The sequence below is a fragment of the Gavia stellata genome, chromosome 14 (assembly GCF_030936135.1).
Source record: "Gavia stellata isolate bGavSte3 chromosome 14, bGavSte3.hap2, whole genome shotgun sequence".
In the NCBI taxonomy this organism is placed as follows: Eukaryota; Metazoa; Chordata; class Aves; order Gaviiformes; family Gaviidae; genus Gavia; species Gavia stellata.
Window position 1 is genome coordinate 4,366,129 of NC_082607.1, and position 22,821 is coordinate 4,388,949.

Consider the following 22,821-nt stretch of genomic DNA (forward strand, 5'->3'; position numbering starts at 1 on the left):
TTTAAACAGACAGGGCATGCTGAAGTACTATAACTTTGCATAAATAACACTCAATTTGTGATTAGTTTAAATATAATTAATCTTAATTTATAGCTGGCCATACATGTTTCCCCTTCAGCCTAGTAATTATGGATCAATCTGCAAGAACAACTAATGGTTTATTTTTCTAATGTACCCTTTACCATATATATTTACATTACATATCAGTGTAATGGTAAGGAAAGAACAAGTCAATGGGAGACATTTCTATTAGAAAAAAGATGACAGTTAACCATGAATGTAAATCCCTGCAGTATAAATAGAGTATTAGGAATAGCTCAATGCAAGAGCTGTGTAATGATCAAAGATAAGATCTGAAAGAGCATCAGAATTTACTATCCCATAACCCTCTCTAGTAATTCCTATATCCATGTAATACTACAAATGACTTGCAGAGAATGAGCCAGAATTGATTGCTCATCATGCCTTCAGATAGAAGAATAAGGTGTCGGCAAAGATGTTAGTAGATGGCAAATTCTGAACAGAAAAAATTCACATGATGTATAGTTCAGCTGTGGACTGCCTTGTCACAAAACGTGACAGACACAAAACGTTAACCTCTCTGGTGCCTAACTTGAAGCCTGTGAACGAGAGGGAAATCCACTGAGGTTTACTGTATAAACCAAAACTATCTCCGGCTCAGGAAGTCTCTGCTCCACAAATTCTTACATGTCCCTTGACATCCACTTTTGGCCACTGTCAGAAAGAAGAGAATTAAATTGGCCTGTAGACTGATCTAATGCCGTCACTTTTTTGCCTTTATTAGGCTCAGGTAACACCTTTATATTGCGGAACCAATAATGTATATGAACTCATGGTGACCCTGTGAAAGGGTATCTCTCTTTAAATTATGCCCAACCTTTGCTTCAGGAAGAAAATGATTGCCAGATAAGGTAAAAAAAATTAACTGTATTTATATGATCAAAAAAGATACCAAAACAGCTGTATTAAAGACATCTATGTAACAATAGTGTATGTGGAAATGCAAGTATAGCCCCTATATTTTGAAAACAAAAAATCATCAAATATAAGTTCCTGGGAAGAGAGAGACAGGAAAAACCCAAGGTTTCTAGCAATAGCAGTAACTGTTGAAAGTGTGCTGCTGTTATATTTCTTCGGTCAGATAGATCATCTAATATATTACTGATTTAGCCTAAACACAGTTTAATCAAAAAAGGTGCCCTAATCTGAAATAAGGCTCTATGTGGCAGCCTGACACACTGCAGCTATATGTCTGTGCTCGCCTGGTTATTCGTATTGCCACCAGTAGAACAGCACCACCTTTAGATTTTTTAATACCCTGTTGCTATGTCTTACTTTAAAAAAGCCAAGGCACATTTTAACCTTCTGTAACAGCCAACTATTTTAGACCAAGCCAGACAGTGAACTGCAATCTTTTGGCCTTGGTTTGGATTTTGGCTGAGGACAGGTTCATTTAAATCACTGTGCAGTTGTCCAGCTAAAACAATGGTTTACACATCACTTTGGTTTACGTACTCCCTGAGTTTTTCAGTCGTCCTGATACCTCTGAAATTTTCATATACTTGGAAAACTAAATTGCATTTATTAACTTGCTTTTTCTTAGTCACCTTTTGAGGACTTTTAGAAGTAGCCTGTTGACTGCAAAGTTGAAAAACATCACAGTATAAGACTGTGTGTGGGATCAGTCTATGGCCCATGCATTTTTCCAAAATGCAGATTCACTACAGAAAGGTTTCTGAGGAGAGAGATACAGGTATGAAGGAATTCAAATGCATATAGTATTATTTAAGCATTTTGATGCCATGTTCGGTTAGATCTATTAGCAATTACTTCCAGTCTCATGCCAATGTTTAGCATAATTGGTATGTCAATTACAATGCCATTCTAATGTCATTAGAATAAGAAGTATTTCAAAGGTTAAAAACAAAACCAAACCCTAAGATGACAAATATACTCAACACTTAATTTAACAAACCTGCGAACTACCACCACATATTTCTGTGGCAGACACTGCAGCGGCATGTGTTTGTCCTTGTTTTACCTACACCAGGATGATGATGCTTCTACAAGTTAACCACCCTTGGAGTAAAAGCGCAGATACACTGTTTTGTTACATCTGCTGGTGCTTATTAACAGGCAGAGCCCTGGCACCCACTTACACCACAATTATAACCATAGGACAAACCTGATTTTCTGCCTCATATCACGTTTACAGCTTAAATTCCATAGCTCTTGCCACATTTGAAAAGGTTGACATTCTGCTTGCCTCGAAGTGGCAACATGCAAGCATATATCCAGTTTTCTATTTTAAAAAAAAAAGACATTTGGTCGGACTTCTATGATAAGCACAAGCTTATGAGTAATTACTCTGCATACTGCATTTCATTCAGGTGCTGTATCTATAGGAAAATAGTAGGAAATATACAACTATCAACTTGCTGGCACAGAATTCATTTTTAAGCTATTTATTAAAAAAGGGTAAACATTTGATTTCCCATTCATCATGAAGTCATAAGAACGTTTTACTTAAAATGCTAAACCAGACCTCTGCAAAACCATGATTTGGAATTAACCTGGAAGACAAAACCAGCACCATTTTTTAAAACTGCCGCATTCTTTTTCTGACCAAAGCAATTCTGTGTTCCAGCTAAATAAAGTGAACTTCAGCATCATAGATGTGTGTGATCAGTGTGATGTTTTTTAATAATATATAAAAGAAAGATTTATGAATGGCCAGCCATTGTTGACAATTCACTTTTCTTTATTGATTTTGCTTTCAAGCAAAATTGCCCAAACAAGATCTTTCTTGTTATTTTTAATATATTATTTTTATACAGTTACACTGAAAACTGTGTCTAACCCATAAAACAGCTTTACAGATGAGTAAAGCTATTTTTAAAAGTAAATCAGCAAATTTGAATCTCCTGAAATGGGGTATCTGTTTTTCACTGATACAATACTAAGTTTTGTGTGTGCTTTACTCAAACCCCCAACTTTTTTCCAAGACATTTACAATATTTCTCTATAAACTGTGTTAGCCTGGAAGACAGCTTCAATATTTTAGTGGAACGTAAACTGTAACTTTCCATAGTAGTTTTCCTCTATGCAGGAAAATATTCTTTTTAAAATCTGGCCAGGCCTTCAAACCAAAAACTTACTCATGAATAATTTTATATCACCAAGCACACTAATCCCACTGAAGAATGTACTAAGCAATTCTTATAACTTTTTTCTGCCTTCATTTAGAAGAAAGGTACTATCAAGAAAGTTAATTACAGACTATGGCTTTGTATTTTTTTTTTTTTTTTTTTTTTTTTTTTTGCGGTTCAGGTTAAGGTTTTCTTGATATTTTGAGAAAAAACATGAAAAACCGAAAAAAGGGTTCCTACATCTTCAATATCTAGATAACTTGCACAGTGATACCTGCAATATATAGGACATACTAAGTCTGACACTTTTCTCTGTGTGTATATATACTTACAACTTAAAGGGCAAGAATGCATTAGTGTAAAATAAATCCTGGGCAGACATTCAGAAGTACTGAGCACACATGATATCAACAATTAAGAAATATTACCTCTGAGGCCAGTCTAAAAAATACTAAAACTTCCAAGAGGCAATGAAATTTCCTAGCTATTTCAAAGATGCTTTATAAGGGAAAAAACCTTAATGTAAAAATATTAACTTGGGAACTGCAATGCATTATTTTCCTGTACATAAAAAAAAATAAATAATTAAACCCAATAACATCCTGGTTTGTTTTTCCAATCTGTGTCTGGACAATGCTTTCTAATATTACAGTAAACCAAAGCTTCAGAGTTGAGACAAAGAGTTGAAATGTTAGAAACACTTTTTTTTTTTAATGCAATCCATAAAGATTGCACTTTAAAATTTTAAATGCAAATTTTTCATAGATGTTTATTGGTTAGCCCTAGGTTTAAGCATCATGATTTAATGTATTTGCAACAGTGCTGTAAATGTAAATTTATCACAGTTATATTATTGCCTGTCTCAGTTAAGTTTAACAGCTTTTTTTATGAGGTTTTGGATGAAAGTCGAAAAATTAGATATTAGAATGCACTGCATACAATGTAATTATACAAACTGTTATTTTAATATTTCTTGAACATTGTATGCCATAATTTACAGTTGCATTACAAGCACTATCTGGTTAGATAACTCTGAAAATGAGTTTCAAATATTTCTTTCTCTCAACTCATTTGGGGTGCAGCAGGAGCAGAGGGGAAGAGACTACTGAATATAAATGTTATACAATCATCTGCGGTCATCTAAAAGCTCTTCATAAAATGTATGTATTTTGCCACCATTTTACGTGTTTCTGGAACAATAAAGTTTTTCTGAATGTGCTCAAATTTCACTAAAGGGCACATTTGAATAAAGCAAAAACTACGTAATACACATAAATAAGGAATACTGTACACTCACACTTGAAGGATCTTTTTAGCTTAACTGAATGTATGAGATAAGGTAGCTCTTAACAGTTTAAGCACTGCTTAAGTATGCATTTTAAAGTATGAAAAAATGCAGACATCTGAGAAACTGACAAATGTATCCACCCAAAAATTCATACCTTGCCTAAACTAAGTCAAAACTAGAGACAGTCAAATAACTATTTTCACTTTTTTTTTTTTTCCAACTTTGCATGTTTCTTTGGTAAAGCTGGTTGAGCAAATTAATAGATATGAAATCAGTTTAAAATTTTATTTTTCTTTGGCTTTGCTATTCTCTTAATTAGTCATTAAATAATTTTCAGAAGAAAAAGAATAAAAGACAAAGACTGGAAAACCAAAAAACGTACCAGATATTTTTATGAAAAAACAGCAATGGGCCCAAACTGAGTATCTCTATTTGTGGTCTTAAAATTAAATGGTATAAACTTCCACATGTTTCACAGTTCTTTATGAGGTGGGTCAGTCTCAAAGAGACAGAAAACAGAAACAAATATCCCAATTCTAATAAATTTGCCAACTTCAACTCAAGCAGGCTAAAGAACATTCCCCCCTTTACCCTCACGCATACATACAGGATAATTAGCCTCATATAAATACCCAACCTTTTGCATGTTGTCTCACTCTAGTGATAATATAAACTACAAATTACATTACCAGCTGACTTACTGAATTGAATGTGCGACTGACATTCTGAATTTAATGTGCAATTCTAGTCACTGATATACAGATTAATACATTAATATTAAACAGATCCGCAGTAATTAGTACCAATTAATGTAAAGGATAAGTTAATTTACAAAGCATGTCATTCAATATACAAGCCAACGTGTGCTAAACAGTATTATGCTAATTCAATAGCCTTTATTTTAAAAGTCTTATTAACTGTGATTGGGTAATCTGACTGTTTAGGGGCTAAGATCACTTGAAATATCATGTTTTTCAAAGCCAGGCAGGTGCAACTACAGTTCAGTTATACATCTAATTTCATAGATCTAATTTCATTTTTACTATATGAGCAAATCAGAAGCTTTATATAAAGACAAAAGACTATGAAGAGAAATAGTTCTTGAAAGTTTCTTCTCAAGTTTAACACTTTTTCTATTATAGGTTTCAAGCCTGTAGAAATTTTCAAACTGAGATTTGTTTACAAAAATAAATATTTTTGCTCCAGTAGTCTTTGATCTTATGTTATTTCAATAAGAATTACTACAGAGCCTCAAGTGCTTTAAGTTGACTCAGAATACACTCAAAAGTAGTTGCTGCAAGTCTTCGCATAGCAGGTCGTGTTCTTGTTGCAATGTAAATATTCCCAAATATACTTATTTTCCTCACATCTTGTTAATATCAGTCAAATATTTGTAAGGTTACATATAAATGTTGCATGTGATTCCTTAAATCGCTAATTATGAGTGCAGTTTATTTGTAAACTAGAATAGAGTGATTAAAACCTAAGAACAATATTCCAACATCAGAGGTTTGCTGTAACATCAAAAGGAGGATAGGACCCAACTGTAGAGAACACATACAGAAAAATAATAGTAGTGGGTGATGTAATTTATGACTCATGTAGGATGTAACTGTTCTTGACTGTCAACGTTTGTTTGGACATTAAAGATGGCAAAAGTAGAAAAAGAACTTACTGAAACTGAACAGACACGACATATACAAAATAGCTGCATTTGTGCACCAGGAAGATTTGTTCTGACACAGTAACCTTCTAAAATTGTCAATAGAGCATTAAGACTGCATTCTTATAAAAGTGCCATCAAAACTGGTTTGGTTGGGTTTTTTTTTTTTGTTTGTTTGTTTGTTTGGGTTTTTCTCTCTTTTCCTCCCCACCAAGATATTAGTCATTGTGGTTCAGGTTTAAGACATCTAGCAGTGTGGTAATTTCAGGAGAGTTTATAATTTCCTCACCAAGAAAGTACTGAATGCACAAGATTTTCTTTTCTGCATTGTGAATAGGAGGCCTTCCTATGACTGCCAATACCTACCAGACATTTATTCTGAAAACGGATGTTCCCAGGTCTGTCAGCATCTTAAAACATCACTGCATTTCTCCCTGTCACTTTAGTGATGCAAAAAGCTATGCAGAACTACACCACCCTCTCAAGCAAGACCGCAAACTGACAGTGTACCTGATGGAAAAGTATGACTCAGGTCAACTTTGCTGCTTGTATCCTGGCTGTTTGCTGAACACAAGAGAACTGCTGAGCAAAGAAAAGCAGGTATGGATGTTCACATACACATTAAGACAGGGGCTAAAATCCTCCAGAAAACATTCCTTCAAAAAAAGTGTGGCAGTTGTTACTACTGTTTGAACTGGAGAAATGCCAATTTTGTGATTTGTTCTCAGCCAGTTGCCACTCGGTACAGTACTTTACTACTCTTGCCTGGACCATCTACATGATTTTTGCACACATGAACAATACTTATGCAATATCTGAAATGGAGACAAAGCCATGGAGAGGAAAAATATAGTGGAGTGGTTTTTTTTCATTCCTGAGTATGAGAAATATAGCTGATCAGTTTGAGCTTGAAAATAAATAGCAAGGACTACTATTCTTGGAATAACTGCTGAACAATTCCCCACCTTACAATTACATCTCTGTGATGCACAAAAGTGTTCTTTGGAGTGAATTAAACTGTGTCCCCAGGAACACAATTAAGATTATTCACACTAATAACATCACATTGTATTGCGTGATATCAGAGACTGTATTACATGCCTGAGAACTTCAAACCGAAGTATTAAAAGAAAATATTATGATTCAGTTGTTTTCAAAAAGGTGGATCTCAGTTTCCGGAGAGTCTTATCTCAGTATTTTTCATCTATGCTTGAAATATTTGCTGTATACTGGAAAAAAGATGAGCTCGTCCTTATAATGACATAATACAGTGTGATAGCAGATGGATGACATATGGGGGAAAAAGCAATACCATACCACCTGAAAGCTTTGTCTTAATTAACAAAGGGGAAGCAAGAGTAGTACAGGTTATTTGAAATTATCTATTTCTTTTCCTTCCCTATATTTTAGTTAGTTGGTTCTGGTTTGATATTTATTTCTTGCTTGCCTGCCATTTGAGTTTGGTCTTGAGGCCAGAACAAGTCTTTTCTACTTCCATACATTACAAAATACTCCTTTATTATCATTCTATCTAATGCTACTGCTCTACCTTACTGGGAACTAAAACCCACTAATCCTTCTGATCCTCCACTTGCTGATTTTGATCCCATTCAGGATTTGGTTCAATATTGGAAGCCTTTTAGGTTTGAAATTGTCAGCATTATGGAGGCATTCTCAAAAGTAAGCAAAACCAGTGAAAATGTTTGGAAATGAACCATTGTGTTTTATAAAGCAACTTCAGTAATAATTTGACAGAAAAGGGGAACAGAACACAGCTAATTTTAAAAATCTGTATGAGTCAGACAGAAAATAAGAAGAAGAAGGAAGACTGGAAAAAGTATCATGAGAAACTGGCTGCTTGAGCTAAATACAAGCTATTTTATTTTCCTGAAGTGGAATTTTGCTTGTTAAAATTCGAAAGCTAAGCTTGCTATGGTGCAATGCCGTATTGTGTGGCCCTAGCAACTGCGGGGTTTACTGTATTGGTTGCAGAGCCCTTGTAATTGTACAGATGCATGTTATCATTAACACACCAGACTGCCACATTTAGAGCTAAGTTTACTCAGGAAAAAACAAAAGAAAGCCCATTGGCCACCAGGCTTGGGGGGCTGAGGGGGTGAGAAACACTCTGAGAACACATTCCTGAAGGCAAGATCTTATCAGTCCAGAACTGCTATCTTTCTCCAAGCAAACCTGAGAAGGTCATAAGGAATAGGAATTAAATGATCACAACCTGCCCTGCTCAACAATACACAACCACTTGTCTGCAATCTCTTCAGAAGCTTCAGCTCAAAGAGAGACTGAGAGTGGCAGGAGCATAAAAGAGTCTGCTTGGTGCTATTAGACTTCTAGCACACGCACACACAAATCCTTAATATTTTTATAAGAGCAATAATAGTAAAAAGAACAATTAGTTTTAGCTGCATTCATTCAGGTGGAAGCGTCTGTAATACGTACAAACTCATAAAAGATATATGCTTAAATGAAAGTCAGAAAATGCTGACAGCATCTTAGAAGTATATCAGTATTATAGATGATAAAATGTATTTGTTTGTTCAAGATTTACTGGGTGAGTGCTATATGCTTTGTTAGAAAGGAGATGTCCACGTTGCATACAGCTTTATCCTAGTAGCTGCACTAAGTCTGAAACACTTTGCCTTAAAAGCAAGAGAGTATGTCCTACAAGATGAAGCTTCTGGAGCAAAGGGCACTGCAAGAAGACAGAGAGCGAATGCAAGCAAACCTGTACAGAACCTATGGGGTTGTGTGTGTGTATGTATATGTGCATGTATGTCTGCATAGGGTAAGAAGCCAGGCTATCTCCTGGAAGGAGCTCCTAAGCTACTGAGTAAAAACAAAGCAATGACAAAGTCATAAAAATAAAACATGTTAAAGAAACCTGAAACTTTACCCTTATATCAAATACAGCTCTAGAGAGTAGCACATGTTAGTGATTCTTCTCTTCGTAGCCTGTATTTGGCTGTATATAAAATACTGGCCAGTATCACCTCCACATTTAATCTGAGTCCCTAGGGAATTAAATAGCTATGAGTCTGAAGATAGTGCTAAATTTAATTAAAATGACCTTTATAATTACCATTTCCACATTTCATACTGTATCTTATTGATAAATAATTCCATGAAAAAAAGTATTTTCTCTCTCTTTTAAATAATCATCTTTGCAACTTTTGGGACCTTCAAAAAGTTACATATCCATGAGGCTGTTTCTTAAAACAAAACAAATGAACAAAACCAACAAAAAACCTTAAGATACAATACAGGTTTAGCCCAAAATTGTGCTTAAAGAGTCGTACTTGCAACCATAGTATCTGACAAATTCTGTGGTTAAAAGCTGAAAGCAGTTTCCTGGAGTTACAAATCTCTGTGTGTAGTCTCATAACCCCTTGCTTTAAGCAGGAGAAAAGAGTTTGCCCATTGACTTCAAAAATGAGAATCTGTTTACTCCTACAAGTTTGAGCCTGCAGCAAAAAGCAACATTAAAAAGCATGCCAGTTAAATACTGTCTCCTAAAACTTTGGTCTTGGAGCCACTGCAGTATCCATAAAAAGCTTTTTTTTTCTTTTCCACACTTAAAAAGGCTAACTGATCCCATTTTCCCAGAGTTGCCAGTATTTTAGGGGCACATTAAAGTTTACTCAAAAATTCAATTTTTGTCTCATAGCCATTTATGCATTTAATCTGGCACCTTTATGCATACCAAAATAAAGATTTGTCTCTTACAAGGTATTTCCTCACTAATATCTCTCAGTTAAGGTTACTGTATAAATAGGCCTCTTATCAGAAATTCCACCTTCCCCTTTTGCTCGTTCCTCCACTACCAAACCTAGGTTATGAGAGGACCCAGGCACTACCTTAAAGAAAGCAGAGGATTTTCTACATGAATCAAAGAATGTTTCTGAAATGGGTATCTTAATTTCTTTATAAACATTCTAAGCAATATTCAAGGTTTTCTGACATACAGTTCTTAATCCAATCAATTGTAAGCAATTAAGTTTCATAATCTCCTTGTTGCAGTGGTCCCTTACAAAGGAAAAATTACAGAGAGAGAAGACATAAAACGTGGAAGTACACAGTGTTTTGGATTTTTCCTTTGCGACAACACAAAACCAGGGGGTGCATTTGATAGCTCACGCTGATGTGGTGCCATTCAGAGGGACCTTGGCAGGCTGGAAAATGGGCTAACAGGAACCTCATGAAGTTCAACAACAGGGAGTGCAAAACGAGGAGGAATAACGCGATGCACCAACAGAGGCTGGGGCTGCCTGGCTGGCAAGCAGCTTTGCAGAGAAGGACCTGCGGGTTGTGGTGGACACCAAGTTGACTGTGAGCCAGCAACGTGCCCTTGCAGCCAAGGCAACCAACAGCACCATGGGCTGTGGTAGGCAGAGCATTGCTAGAAGGTGGAGGGAGGTGAACCTACCCCTCCGCTCAGCACTGGTGAGATGCATCTGGAATGCTATGTCCAGTGCTGGGCTCCCCAGTAAGAGAGACATGGGCATACTGGAGCAAGTCCAGCAAAGTGATACAAAGGTGATTAAAGGGTGGGTGAGTCTTATGAATACATATAAATACAGGATGGGTGATGTAAATAAGAGAGCCAGACTCGGTGGTGCCCAGTGACAGGACAGGAGGCAATGGGCACAAACTGAAGCACCAGAAATTAAGTCTAAATATAAGAAAAAACAATTTATTTTTTTTTCTTAACTGGGAGGGCAGTTGAACACTGAAACAGGTTGCCCAGGGAGGTTGTAAAGTCTCTATCCTCCAACATATTTAAAACCTGACTGGACTCAGCTCTGCGCAACCTGCTCCAGCTGACCCTGCTTGAGTTAGTGGTCGGACTAGGCAATCCCCAGAGGTCCCTGCCAACCTCAGCCATTCCGTGCAAAGATTCAAATCTATGTAACGGCATTTCAGGATGAGACGAAGGATCTGTAGACACTGAAGGGGACATCAGTGCATGTGGTACTGTGGCTAGACAGCTTCCTTTCTCCAGTCTAATTTGCTTAAAACTCTCTTGTGTTAACACTTGCTATATGGTTTCCAGTGGGCACAGAAGCATTCGCTGAAGGTCTGAGCTGAGACACTACAACAACGGGATTCAACTGGTGTAGGATCACTCACAATCTAAACTGGCAAGAATTCAGAGAACAGAAAAAGCCAATGTTCAACCTCTTCTGAAAATCCAGAATTACAAGTTGTTCTGTACCATGAGGCCATTATTAATCAAATTCATCTAAAAGACACCTTTGATGTTTTTTGAGTACATGGAAGAATCGGTGAAAAGCTTAAGCTGCAGGGAACATCAGAATTTATCTTCAGAAATCACGCTAATTTTTCTGATTTGAACAAAAATCACTGTTATCTTGGATACAACTTTTCTTCAGAATATTTAGCCTAGGTTGTTTATAGTTCTAATTCTCTAACTATTTGAAAGTTTTTATATTCCTGTTAGAATCAGAGAATCAGTTAAATTTGTAATTAGGAGTCTTATGGTTTCATAGTAAACAAGAAGTTTCACTTTCTTTTGATTAGATTTGTTTACATGCCTCTGCAGAAGTTTGATTAATGAGTACAACTGCCTGTCACAACTGAGTGGTAATTTCTTTAGTATAATTTACTTTCATTATCTATAATTAATTAAATAGAACAAATAATATAGGGAGATTTGTGTGGGGCAATTATGAGGCTTTATTCTTTGCAGAGCTGAACCTCATTTTGAATGCAGGGCTTTAACACTGCATAAGGCTCACACTCTTGGAAGTTTTCATGAATAAGGAAAGTTATATCAAATTATCAATAAAATTTGTAAGCATTCCAATAGGAATGCTGAAGACTAAACACGTGCATAGAACAAAGGGCTACACAATACCTTATGAACATTTTGAATTTGTTTTTAGACTAAAATTTAAAGGTCATAAAATGTTATGAAAAGAGACACGTAGGTCTGGAAAGGAATGCAAAAAGTAATTTGTCCATCTTCTCATTATTATACCAAATCTGTTCTTAAAAACACACTGACAGCAAACCCACAACTTCTCTAAGTAACTTGTTCTAACAGTCATCATCTCTGAGGTGTAAGGACTTTCATAATCACTATTCTAAAAGTCTGTTAATGTAAATTAATCCTCCTCTTGAACATCATGAAGTGTACTTGATTTTCCCTCTTTATTAAAATACGTAAGTATTCTGGAAGATCTATCAGCCTCCTTCTGTCTTGTGTTTTCTACACTAAATAAACATAGTTATTCAAACCTCTACTTACATGGCTCTGGACTAACGTCTCTTAAAGATACAGCTGAACACAATATTCATTCTTGACATGCTGGGTTTATGACTCACTGACTCCTACAGCCTTCCCAATACTTAGCATTGCCTACTCAATACTCCCTCATGTTGTATTTGTGCTTTTCATTTCTCCTTGCCAAATGTACTACTTCACACTTCTATTTACTGAACGTTATCTGTGTGATTCGTATCATTTCTCCAATTTATGAAGGTTAATTTAAATTGTAACCTCGTCCTCCAAATTGTTTGCAGGTCCTTCCAGGTCACTGTCATCCACAGATTTGGTAAGTTTACTTTTTCCTTCCATCATTCAAGGTTAAAAGTATGAAAGAACTGAATCCAGAGTAACTCCCTCAGGCTCTACATCAGAGTAAATGTGGAAGTTTAGAGAAAAGTCATTCCAAATGAATGATTTTGTTTTATATTATAACATGCAAGCATGCAGCACTAAAAATACCAAGCAAAACAGCAAAATGTTTCATTTCAGAAGTATTTCAACAATGCTGACATTCCATTTTTTTCCTTACAAATTAAGCTTTTTGGGGAAAAAAAAAAAATCAGTATAATTGTACATAGTATTTTAACTTTGAAAGCTAAACTTCCTGATTAAAAAGAGGATCCTAACAACTTTACAGTATTATATTTATTACACAGCTAATTCACTAACTTAACCTCAAAATAAGTTGTAAAAAAACTCTTATACTAGGATGCACTTGAAACTTTTTTTGTATTTCTCTCATTTTACACTGTAACCTTGCTGGGGTTCTGCTTTTGTTTTGTAAGCAGAAAGTAGAAACATCTATTTAGTTACAGTATATTGATTTTCGGAAATCAAATTGTAGGGGTATACATAATAGGCATGAAAGGGTCTCAAACTGGTAATACAGGAATCAATAAATATTCAAAAGAACGGAGTATAAAGCAAACCAGGGAAAATGACAGGTATACGCCGTATTCATTTCACTGTTCTGAAAAGATCTTTTCTTATTGGAAACTATAAAGCTAAATGAGAAACTGCTGAGCACTGATGGTACTGGGCAAACTTCCCAGAACACTTTATTCCACTCCCCTCAAGCCTTTCCTTTACATAGGTTCATGGACTCTCTCTAGACAGCAATGAGAAAGACTTTAGGCCATAAGTAGGGAAGAACAAACGAAAATTAAATCTAATTGCTTGGGAGCAAATTTTTTCTTCAGCTGCAAACAACGAAGGAAACGCTGTGACCAATGAATGACTGCTTCTGGATCGCTGAACTGATGAATAATTAGTACCAATCAGAGCATTTCTAGAGCATGATGCAAGGGGAAAATATATACTAGAGAATCTAGTATGGATCTATTTTGGCAACGTTATGAATCAGATTATTCACATGTATTTTTGCAGATAGTTTATTAGATACTAGAAATAACATTGTCTCCAGCCTTTTTCTCAGATCTTCTCCATGTCACTGTATTTCCTTAAAGAAGTTTTTCATGCTCCTGACTAGCCACACTAAGATTCATCATGCTACCAAGCAGGGATTAAAGTTTCTTCTAGGCAATTTTAAAAGGTATCATTTCCATATAAGAAAAGATTTTTCAAAAAATAATTTTAAAAACTATGTCTTCTGGAAGGACTATTAGTTATCATATGTCATCTTTCATGCCAAGGAAAGCTATTTCCAATCTTTAACAGAAGTTGTTATGCAAAACACATTAGAAAAACAACAGGAAAATATCAGGGGGTGGAAGAGGTAGATAAATTATTTTTGAAATCATCTAACTTGCTAATTTTGAGATGCTGGTTTGTGGCAGTTTTCCCCCAGCACATGGACTTTTGAAATGTGGAACATAACTCCCCTGATATTCCAACCCTCACCTTTAGCAGTTGTTTTTGGTTATAAAAAGGTGTAAATGCGTTTAGATGAGTTATCTGCATCCTTTTGAGTACAGAAGAGTTCCTTTCTTTTAAATGGAGCTTTCAGAATTGGAATTTTTTTCTCACTGTAGATCTTTATAATCCTGTGTAGATTTTTCCCTTAATCTTGTTCTCTTTGTTGTCTTTGCTTTGTAATGGGTTTTCTCACTGTACTGAGAAAGTTCTTTCCATTAGCATCAGTATTGTTCTTTAGTTATCTCAGGTTACAGCCAAAAAGCATGGGTACTGAGCATGCTGACCTCATCATACTGCCATTTTCTTATTGCAGCTTGCAACACTAATCAAACTTTGTTTGGTTTCTTGGAAACGCAATGCAAAAGCAGTAAGCCTCCAATGCTACTCTTTTTCTTTAAAAACACAACAAAAATTTCCTCTACATTCATGCACAGGTAACCTTTGAAGTTGATGAAATTCTGCTGCTACTGGAAACGGGACCACACAAAATGAAGCATTAGAGACTAATAGCAAGCCATAAGTAGGAGAAGGAAAGAGAAAGAGGAACATTTTACAGAAATCACAGTACAGAGACTTGACTTTGCTGTATGTCCTTCCTCCAGGACTTTATTTATTTTACAACAATTCTTTGGTATTTTTCACTATAACACCTGAGGAGACACCCACAAATGTATATCATATATGCACTTATTTTAATAACACTAGTTAGTAACAAAAATGAAGGGATGTTTAAACAAACTTTGCTATGTCCATATTCTCCTTGCCTACTAAAAGATACAGAAATTATTAAGGTAACAATTTGGAAAAGTATTTTCCAAATTCCCCAAAGTGTCACTTGGTAGCCCACATCAACAAGAGTGATGCTTTATTACGTAAAGTTCAACTCCAGTAATTTTTATTTATTTTTACCTCTATGAATTCTACCCAGGCCATTCAAATAAAAACTAAGTACGCATGTGCAGTCCTTTGAGGAAGTACAACAGCACTGACTTTTCAAAATTATGTTGATTTTGATATTACTATGTTAAAACAGAAATAAAGGGAGGCACTTTTCAAAACATTTGCTTAGTAAAATGTTAGAACTGGAGGATTAGGGCATGATAATCCAAAAGTTGGACAATATTAATCAATGCTATCTTGTAACATAGAGCAAAATGCATAAAATGAAGAGCGCACACCAGTCAGAATGGGAAACAAATGACTTGAAAGAATTCCATTAAACTCGTTAGAGCTTAAGGTGCTAAAATTTGAGAATTCCATTGATGAAACATTGTTATGTAAGGACATATATTTACATTAATACCACATTGATTCATCACTAATAACATTATTTTGGAGAAAATAAAGATTGAAAAAGAAATTATTTGAGCGATCAACATTACCAAATCTCCTATTGCTCCTGCTGCAACTGACAATGGCTTCAAACAGAACAGTGTTGAGCCCTGAAACTTAACACATCCTCTAATCAGCCTCTCTAACACCTGAAACAAATCCTGAGGACATGCTCAAATGCCCTTATGATCCCAATACTTGGCATAATGTAAAACTCTTTATCCTGTTCAACAAACAGGCTAAGACAGTTTCAAAGAGTTTGCACTAATGCAGGAATAATGCAAGTTCCTACGATCCTTCCCCCATAGTCACAATCTTCCTTTTATTGCATAATTGTGTAAGCTGAATAACATCCAAAGACAAAATATTACACCTTTCATTAACTACAGCTTACAGATGACTAATCAGTTTAACTCTTGATGCCCAATTAGTCTTTTTATCTTGCAGCAACCTCTTAACTGCAAATTGCATTTTGTGTGTTCATGCATATCTCTGAAACGTACATAACTATAGCAGATATTTCTACTTAAATGTATTGCTTAAACCTAAAGACATTGCTTTTGAGGAATTTTAACACATTCCTCAAAATTAGTAGTTTCTAAAAAAGTTTTTCTCCACCTGAACTACAGTTCCATTGTTTGCCTGCTGCTGTTAACAGTCAGGATTTGCAAATGCTGTTCATTCCCAGCAAGATCAAATAACTGATGATACATTTTGAGTTATATTAGTACATCAGTAGTACTTCTGCCTACATCTGACAAATCTGAATAGTTAGAATGCATCTGTAAATAACTCCAATATGTAAAGATTTACCAAGGTTTTTCCCAAACTTTTAGTAAAAACCAAAGTATAAATTAATAAATTATTTAAATTCAGAGTGAAAGATTTGAGGTCAGCTTGGTTTGCCTTTTGCTGTCAACCAAAACTGCATCTAACTGATCATCAGAATGCTATAATGACATGTAATGAAAAGGCAAAACCTTCTATTTATTCAGAAATAATACTGACTTGTACTCAGTACATTAAAAACTTTCAAGACTATTTTTGAAATCTGGTTCATCAGCAGAATTAGCAACACAGGTATCCTTTACAGGCTTAAAGGATGTCCAAACCATCAGCTGTCATCCTTGTGAAACTCATGACAAGACTGCATACATGAAGATGGCAATCTCTTAGAACATTTCTCATAGTTAACCAAGCTACATGCAACAGGAGATGATCATCATTGTTCAAATACTCCCTATACCTAAGGCAAGAGTAGTATACATAACACTGATACTCAGTTTTAGAAACTGGTGCTATTAGCTGCCTGGTTTGTATACCAGTTGGTTTCTGATGCCCTCAGAGAGAAGCCACATTCAGGAGTCTTTATGGCAAAGCAACCAAGAAAGCTGTAACAAGTGTAGCAAGTTCCTCAACTAAAAAAAATTGTGGCAACCACCTTGAAATATCAAGTAGAGGCTTTTTGTGGGAAAAAAAAAGGAAAAAAGCAACAACAAAATCACCCCAAACAAACAAAACCAAAACCACACCAAAACCCAAACCAACAAAACACACAATGATGCCACAGGCTCCAAAAACCTGAACGACAAGGAAATATTCCAGTTAAAGAGTGGACAATGAGAAATCAAAGAAGCTTCCCTTCTTATGTTCAATTTCATTGCTTCAGTCAGCTTTTCAGTTTTCATTATTTGTTCTTACAGTTAGAATGAGAATTACAGAAACATTAAAAGACTATACCAGTTATATTGGAAAGAGGGTAAAATAGTGAGTTGGATGAGGATTTAAGCAAAAATGTTTTATTCCACTAGGCTTTAGGAACACAGTTCCTTTGAACTTTATATTTCTGGGTTAATACAACTTGGAACTTATGTTTTTAAGTATGAACCAAGCCCCTATTCCTTAAGAATCAGAGAGTGACAACTGCAGCATGTGTTGGACAACCACCACCTCTTGGGAGCTGAGCAGGAAGGACTACCCAGAGCAGTGACTACGTACCAGGGATTAACTATGCTACCTACTTTGAAAATTTGAGAGCTTTCTCCTCTCAGGGTCAGTCCTTTTGCCCTGTGCCTGCTCTGGCTCGTGGTGGAAAGGCTACCTGTGGTTCTTTTCCATGGGTAAAAATAGTTTGCATATTCCTTTTGTGTCCTTCAAGTATATTCACTTCCTTATCCCTCAGGAAAAATAAAGATACACATTTTCAAACCTGGTTTAAGAAATGAACCCTTTAAGATAGTGTGGTTCTGTAAGTGTTTTTCAACACAGTGAAAAAGATGATAGACTTTTATTACCTCTTTTCACATGAAATTCATGTTAAAATTCCCAATGAAGACAATTCATTCTGCCTTCATATATCCTGCAAGCCATACTTGTAGCAATTCAGGCCAGTTTTAAGCTGTTACATACTTGAGGCTATGCATTCTGTTGACGTTTCCCTTTTATTATTACGATCAATTAATCATACCTCCCTAATACAAAATAGTCAAAATGTTTACTTAAACATATGTGCCACTGAGTTAATTAAAATAAAAAATAAGAACAACACTTGCTAAACAGATCTCAAATGTACTAGAACTGTGTCTGAGCAACTGGTATTGTCCAGTTTCCAGTTACTACGGGATGGCAAACAATATGTGCATCTATTTCTAATGCACCAGCTGAACATATGTCTGTCAGAGAAAGATAGAAATACAATGGGGCTAGGATAATTTAAATAAACAGCTGTCACTTTATGCAAGATTGCCTTTGGTGAGCTTTGATTCATGTGTACAAAAAAGGAAAAGCAGAATTATAGAACTAAACAGAATTACAAAACTAAAACTTTGTAAGTAGGAAGGTCCGCATACTTGTCTCCCATTTTTCTCTAATCCACAAACAACTCCAAGCCACAACCAAAGAAAAACTTATTCATCTGTGTTATATGTTCCTTCATTATACCACTCGCTGTCAAAGATTTCACTACACTGCCCTAGGCCTATTAAGACTCATACAGCATGCATCTGTGAACTGTGTTTGTGCTTTCAAGAGGGGAAAGGCAGGCTTAAAATCATCCTCTTTTAAGGTGAAACATACTTAAAAACAATGAGTTTTACACTGCTTACATAGACCTTTCTTGGGGGAACACAGTTGCATTTCTGTATTTTGCATTTTAGAATGTATATATGGTTGTAAAACAGACATGATTTAAATTCACTTTCATTTTTTGTTATCAAATGATTCCACTGAAGAATGGGGCTCGAAAACCCATTAAGATAGAAAATTTCCATGCCAATAATATGTATTCTTTGAAGCTCAATTTGCCAGAATGAATAAGCAAAGTTAAAACCCAAGATTTCAAACCCTTTAAGGTCTCAAAGCACAGGAGAGATTCCTTCATTTTAAGTGTATATGTAAGCCCTCATGTGAACACAAATGTCAGATCCTGAAAAATTACTATCAATAATGTAAAAAGAAAGCAAGAGACAACCCCACAGGGAAGTACTACACAGGGATTTTTTCCACTTTGGAATGGAGATGAGAAAACGTGCAAGATTCCAAACTATCTGACTTTGAAAATTTTTTCCTGGATCTAATCCCTCAGAGCAACATCTTCCTTTGGAGTTACGTATAGTTGAGAGAGAAACTGGTCTTTAGAAGACTTTGGTGTACATGATTTTTCATTCCATTTTTTTCCTTCACTAACACTGGAGATTGACATGTTGACATGTCACAAAACCTCTGGAAATCTTCATAAAATTCAGGGTCTTTTATGCAAAACAAAGAATACCAGCATAGGAACACGTAGCTAAGGAACAATTTGAATCAGAAATAAGGCCACTGAAAATTGTCGGGAACATTATTTATCACCAAGAAAAGATGGACTAAAGAGGAGAGAAAATGGAAGAACAAGTTTATCAATGATGATCTTTTAATCATAACTTTAGTTATCAATACTTACACAAATTTCAGGAAAAAACCCACTACTTTAGGATCTGTGATGTCAAAAAATTCCTACTCCCCCTACTTTCAAACACCATGCTTTGTCGCAGTTTTCATTACCAGATAAAGCCTGCAGGGAACACACTTTATGGTCCCAAGGCCTACTTCATCTATATTCCTGATGAAGTAGAACATCAATGCTGTGTCTACATGTTACGTCTTAAAACCACTGAAAGGGTTTTAAGCAGCTGCAACTTCAGAAGAATCATTTGAAAAACGTCTAAACAGCAACTAACATTGCCCTGCATCATTTGCCTCAGTACCGGGAGAAATAGGAGACTAGATCTGAGTAATATCCTGTTTATCACCACTCAGTTTCAGTACAGAAAGATGTTCCAGGAGATTTTATCTGTGAAAGTAAAGCAGACTCAGACACATGAATATTGTTTATATTAGTAAACGAAACCAGTAACTTCTTTGCTGCAAGGACAGGGTGGCACTGAAGTAACATGAAGGCTAATGCAGACGGTGCTTTTCATTTCCATTCCAACGGGCTTCAGAAACATACTGAAACAAATTACAAACAAAGCCATTCCTCTTCATGGGTTCCCCAGGATTTCTTCCAAAATTGGAATGTTTTACCTTAGTTATAAATATTGACTTTGTATTGTTATGACTTTTAAACTTGGATAATGTTGAAATCAAGAGAATTTACAGCAATACTATTTGCAAACTAGTGAAGTACAACCTACTGCTGGTAAAACTGACTTCTGTAAGGCAAGCCTGAACTTCAGATTCTGCAAGGATTTTTGTTGTGAACCACAGAAAAATACCAAAATCTATTCGTTCGCATTATTGGATATAAAGTCATATACTTCATTAAGGAAATTCTGCAAAAAGAGCTGTAAATAGATGACAAAATACCATGCCTGTTTATCAAACCATACCTAGCAAAACCAGTGATATTATACAGTATGAAGAAGAATATTAATTCAGGAGAGGAAAAAAATACTTACTATAAGCTTCAGCTAAATTTGTATGGTACTAAAGGAAGAGAAACTGTTTCACATAATCAGATTAAAGAAGCAATTAAAACTCTGTGGTAGAATGAAAACAGAATAAAATGTTCAGCTAGATAGATAATGAAGCACGCAAAAGGGTGTGATGCTCCTCTAGAAAAACTACTATTTCTAGCACATTTTCTGGAAGAAAAAATAAGAATAAAGGCAGATTTCTGTCAACATCATACGGTAGTTTTAGGGTTATGAACAACATCGGAGTTAATCCGTTTGCATGAGAACTCCAATTTCTTGGCACTGCATCTTTTCCTGGCAATAAATGCAAAACACCTCCAGATGTCACAGACTACATTGGGATTTGATTGTGAAAGGCAAAGCAGGTATAATAAATAAATCAGAGTAGTAGTGCAAGTTAACTCAATAGATAGGGTGTTTGATAGAAAACTAGTTTTAGTTTTTTTGGATTAAAGCTCGTATCTATACAAGACCTTAAGCAGTCAATCAACAAAATGACATTTTCCCTAAGAAGCAGTAGTACATAGACAGGTCCTGTCCGCCACGAATTCTTTGCACAGAAGTCTTAACAAGCCTACACTATTAATGCATTACAGTTCATGAAAGCTTACTTGAATTCAGAAACGGAAACTGCTATTGCAAAATGTGATGCTGTTTTTCTACGGCTGTGCTTTATGGGACAGTCACCTTAAATAATTAGCATCCTTAATGATCTGGAAAACTGATATTCAGAGAACCTTTTAGAATTCAATTTATTTCTGTTTATTTTGTGATTATCAAGTAGACCAGATAGCAGCAAAATAGATTTGATAACTTCACAAACTTCTACAGTTATGTTTACTCCATGAGCAGTCAGTGATATACACTTTAACTCTTACAATTACTCTAGCATCATCAATACACTTGAGCTATGTTGAGAGGAACATGAACTGATCATATCAAACAGAAAATTAGGGCAGAGATTCCATTATTTGAGCCAAAGCAACTACATAAACCCAACACATTGGTTTATTAAAGACAATGGGAAGACACTGAGCTATATCTTTCCAAATAATGACAGATATTGAGGTTATAGAGCTGGCTCATAAATTTTAAGTTTGCGTCTGAAAAAACAACACAGGTTGAAAATGTTACTGTTTGAAAACTAAGTCCAACTTCCCTGTAGTCACAGGAGTTTCCCCATAAAAATTAAAAGAAGAATATAAATAAAATATAATTGAAATTGTTCGTTTGATGACAGGTAATTATCTCACTGCAGAGGAAATTTAAACCACTGGTGGGGAAATAAAAATTGCTATAAAGAGCTTCTAAAAAGTTCTACAAAAATAGAATTGCTGTATTCTTTGAGCCCATGGTTAGATTTTTAATCCATTACCCAGGTGCTTTGGATTATATTTAATTTGATTACTGGATAAATAGACACTCAGTGTGATTTTTATATTAAAGAGTTTGATTTCTAAATTTTTAATCAAAGTGATTTAGATGAAAGATCACTGTTAGCTATAAAACAAGAAGAAACCCCACAAGGTTGTTAATAAGCACATTACAATTTCTATGATCCAGTTAAGGCTTGATAGAAAAGTAGGAAAGTATAATTGTACACAATATTAAGACCAGAACTGTATCCTTAACTTTGTAGATGTCTACTATTAATATCTATGTCCACGGTAATTCCTTGAATCTGAGAATTATGTTTTCATGATTCAAATTTGAGCACAGAAGAGCGTAGTGACATATGGACCAAGAGAAGTAGGGACAATTATCTGAAAGTTATCTGGGTCCACTAAATATCCTCCATTTTGCCCAGAAATACAGTCTGGTAGATTCCCAGCAGCTTAACATCAGAATGCATGAGAAGGGACTCTGAAATTTAGGTCTGCCTGAGAGCTTGGAGTGAAATTGTCAGCTTGCACAGAAATACAGACCTGACATTTGCAACCAAGCCCATCTGTGTGGTATCCTTTAAAAAGAAAAGAATAGGTTGGCATTGCTCTGGAGCAAAACAAAAGAAAAATTCATTAAGATATGGTTAAACATGTATTCTGAGTCAAGCTGAATGTAGTCCAGCCTCATGCACTAGGTTAAAACTGCAGAAGCAAGGAGTACTTTCCAGTAAGGTACATCTCAGACATGCTCTGCTCTACACGATGCACAATGGAAGCACACACTTTTAAGCCACCCTTACAGCTTCCAAAAGGAGGTACCTATGCTATGAGGCTAAGTATGAGCTG